Source organism: Morone saxatilis, unplaced genomic scaffold (genome assembly GCF_004916995.1).
Source record: "Morone saxatilis isolate NCDOM2014 unplaced genomic scaffold, NCSU_SB_2.0 Contig23, whole genome shotgun sequence".
Taxonomy (NCBI): Eukaryota; Metazoa; Chordata; class Actinopteri; family Moronidae; genus Morone; species Morone saxatilis.
In genome coordinates this window covers 2,011,982-2,016,361 of record NW_023339796.1, presented here as the reverse complement: position 1 = coordinate 2,016,361, position 4,380 = coordinate 2,011,982, and the positions used below count along the sequence as shown (strand labels likewise).

Below are 4,380 nucleotides of genomic sequence, written 5' to 3'. Positions count from 1 at the left end.
TCCTAGAACAGAGCCATACCGCCAAATGTAATATTCTGCTTTGGAATAAAAGTTATTTTCACAAAAGTGGTCCTGACCGAACCTTCTAGTTTCGGTCGCATTCGTTGACATTGGCAACAAACCCTCTTCCCGGTGTCACAGCGGGGTAAACACAGCTGAAGCTACGAGGACTTTTTAATGATGATTTATGATTCAATGATTTATAAGTGTCCCCGAAATGGTACTAGAGGGACAGGGCTGCTTATAAGGAAGGGAAAAAAGGGGGCAAGTATTTCAGGGCCCAGCCACTAGGGGGAAATAATCACGTTACTTAGGAGAGGGGACGACCCATTCACTAGACCTTTTAGGGGCCACCGACAGTGTTACAAAGGGCCACTGATCAAGCTGCAGTATTTGACACCTGATTCATACTTCTACATAGACTCAACGGCGTAGCTTCACATGCACCTCCCCAGATATTTGACCACACATCTCAGCAACGCTGACCGCAACAACTGTGATTGGTCGGCTCGGTGTGTGCGCGCGTTGTCTGAGAATGGGAAGCGATTCGTGAAAAACCCAGATGGGTTAATAATGCTGTTAACAATCCCTCTTCAAACACACACACACACACACATACACACATCTGGCCTCACACACACACAAACAAACAAGGGACGCTGCCTCGATGAATGACATGTTCTTGTCTGTCTTGTATTCCCTCGTCCTTTCGTTTCACAGGCGGCGGGGAGAAAAACTAAATGAGGAACAGTCAAAACTCAACACAGTGGCAGAGAAACGCACCACCAACTGTCATTTTGTCAGTGTTTTTTGCAGAGAAAAGCAGACACAGGTATAAACGCTCATACCAGCGTGGGTAGAGCGAGGCACAACTATAAATCAAGCCATCAAATTGTTGAGATATCTTGCATTTTGTCACACATTGTTGTTTAAGATAAAGTTCTTCAGTAGCATGGAGTGGTACTCAGAACCCTGCATGGTAAAGTGAAGCTCAGTAACACTTAAATGAGTCCTCTGTCCAGTAGGCAGCGAGCTCCCGGGGGACATTTTCTGGGTGTCCCAAAGCTACAATCGCTGCAGTGCACTGGAAGTTCATCTCCCTTGGAAATTCCCAGAGTTCACTGTAGAAAACACGGAGCGTCTCTTGTTCACTGACTGGAAGTAACGTCACCACACTTCTGCCTCACTACGCTTAACAAACCCTCTTCCCAGTGTCACAGCGGGGTAAACACAGCCGAGGTGAAGAGAAGCTTTTAATGGGGAACAGTGATTTATATGAAGGTGTGCCAGTTAACAAGAAGTGATGTTAATACTGTTGTTAATGCTGCTATAAACTGTGCTCACCCAGATGTCTGTGGAAAATCCCACAGGAAGCAGAGCCAAAAGACCAGACTTAATTTATAAATCTAAATATCGTAGCAGTTTATGCTCAACTTCTTACAAACCTTCCTACAGCACTGAGGGGGAAAGGTTCGTGAGATTTAAATTCTGGAAACATTTTAAAAGACTGTACATTTTAACTTCTCTTTGAACAATTTTAAAAGAAATGTAATGTTCCTGAACATGGCAGCATGTCTCCTGGATAATTAAACAATACTTTGATTAGGTGGACTTATTTTTCAGTCTGTAGCGGGTGTACACACGTCTGTAGTGTTCTGCAAGCTGATTTTTATTAAATCAATGAATCAAACTTTATTTGTATAGCACCTTTTTATATAGTTTAGTGCTTCACAGATGACTGACAAAATAATAATATGGAGTAAAAAGTAAATAAGTTAGATTTAAAAATACAGTACAATGATAAATGTGACAATAAAATACAATACAATGGATTTTAGAGGTATAAAGATAGCGTTTAATACTAAAAACTAAATAAGAGAAATTAAGAAATAAAATCCATAAGAATTATTTAAATTGCTGCTCTCATATCCTTCTGCAGAGCGCAAAAACTAAAAGCTGCCTCGCCAAAAGGTTTTTGTTCTGCACTTCGGAACTACTAACAGGGCTCGTGGCAGAGGATCTGAGAGGCTGCGGTTCATTCACTGTGAGCATGTCTGATATATATACCGCTGCTTTAAAACCATGTCAAACAATTTTTAAATCAATTGGATTACTGACGTACAACCAATGTAAGGACTTTAAAATTGGCGTAATGTGTTCTCTCTTTCTGCTCCTGGTCAGCACTCTGAATCAGCTGCAGCCGATTGGTGACTTTATGGGGTCGACCAGAAAGGAATGAATTACTGTAATCCAGCCTTCTTGAGACAAAAGCATTCATTAGTTTCTCTCTGTCACTCAGAGAGAGAAATGGTCACACTTTTGCAATATTTTTGAGGTGATAAAAGCAGATTTAGGATGGCAAAGGCATATCTAAGAGTGAATGGAATAAGGAATATTTTACTCAAAATTCACAGTTACGTAGTTGTCTCACCCGTCTGTTGGCCAGTATTGATTGCAAAATCTGTACCTCTTCTGTGGCTGACGTTAGTTTCATAATAATCCTTACTGCCTGAGGTCCATCAGCAGCAAAGTGCCAATTTGCAAATACTACCAGCCCAGTTTTGCAGTCTTATATGTCAGTGTTTTAATAACTTTTTTTTACAAACTGGGGACAAATACCAGCAACGTCCCGCCACCTATGTGCTGAATACTTTTTTTAGATATAAAGAAAGTCGCTGGGAGACATAAAGCCAATCAATGCCTCTGACCCAGTACAGAATCACTGACTGCAAAACCAAAAAAAGAGAGCAAAACGAGAGAGAGGGGAGTGTGCACAGGAGAACTGTCAGAGAGAGAGAGAGGTCAACCCTCTCAACGGGACTTTATTTCACAAGCAGACTAAAAACAGTCCGGTCATTTAAAGGTAGCCGATTTACTGAACTGCCCCGGACATCATGCATGAACGAAGAGATCAAAACTTTCACCTGCTCTCATGCTGCAATGCATTCTGTACACTATGTCCTCATAAAACAAATAACACATAAAGTTAACCTATATATAGTTTATAGTTTCAATTTTATTGGCCCCACAAGAATATCCTGCCTATAGGGCCCCTCGAGAGTCATCCGACACTGACCCAGAATGTGAAAGTGAATGCATTTAAACTAATAACAGAAACCAGATACAGCATTTATTTGTAGCTTCTTTGGCTCCATTATTGGCAAACAGCTCAATGATAGATTGTATCTTAAAAGGATCCACCTCAGTAGTCCAGAGGCCTTCAACTTTTCATCAAAGAACCAGATATTTTCTAAAAAAGTTAAGGCCTTGATTGCCATCATCTATGAAGGAAATCAAAAGACCCTTGGATGTCCAAAACATCATCTTTCATTTCCCACCTAACTCGAGGAAGAAAGGTGTTCATGGAAGGTAATTATCACATCCTGCCTAGGCACATTCAGGCAGTGTTGTATAATAATCAGTGCCTGAAACCTTGTTCATTGCATTAGTGATCCACCACCTGCTGAACTACAGTTACTCAAGTGCTTAAATGCAATTTAGAGCTAATTGTATTTTACTTTCCAGCTCCTCCATCCAGTTTGGATTTTACTTGAGTATATCCCAACCTACAGAGACCTCACACATTGGTCTGTGGAATATGGTCGTCACCATGTTGGTTCTCTGCAGCAAGCAAACGTACTGCGAGTCAGGCTGTGCTCATTTATACTTCTACACCACATAAGAGGGAAATATTCTACTTTTTACTGCATCATCTTTATCTGATCTGACAGTTCATTACTGCGAGGTAGCCTCACACAGGTCAGGGGTTGGGAGCAGAGGGATTAGCAATACATCCAACCCTGTTACATTTTATGGCATTTGATGGTAATGAGACAAAATATTGCTGAGTACAACTAAATAAAGTAAAAGCCTTTCAGTTTTTTTACAGTTTAATTGGCTGTGTATTGATTTAGAAAGAATATACAATAATTTGTGCCAAATGTCTCCCTTTGGATATGAGGGAAAATTAATCTCGTTTTTCTCAGCAAACTAAATAAAAACAGTCAGTAACTTCAGGATGTTTAGACCAGTGCTGATGCCACATCTTACATAATGAGTCTTTACTATTTCTGTAAAATGTAGGAACTTTAGTGAGGTTTGGATCCGTCCCAGACAGGAAAGCCTCTGTGTCAGATTTGGCCCCAAATGAGCCACTGGGTGCTTACATAATGGTTGGTCATCGATGTAAATCAGAGCACGTCTCAGAGTATAAATGCAAACTGCCATCTGGTCGCTGGCTGGATTCCATGATGATGGATTCAACAGGGAACCCAATGCTTACCTCTTATCTTATCTTATCTTATCTTATCTTATCTTATCTGGATGTCACTGGAACGACCCAAAACGCTGTAGCACAAATGCCAGGCCTGTATGTGGCGC

At 40.9% G+C, this 4,380-nt stretch overlaps 1 protein-coding gene across 1 annotated transcript in view; it reads right to left on the bottom strand.

Annotated features, from left to right (window-relative positions):
- Nucleotides 1–4,380, bottom strand: part of LOC118334428 (vasoactive intestinal polypeptide receptor 2-like) — a 39,416-nt gene that overhangs the window by 18,381 nt on the left and 16,655 nt on the right. The gene's annotated exons all lie outside the window — the stretch shown is intronic.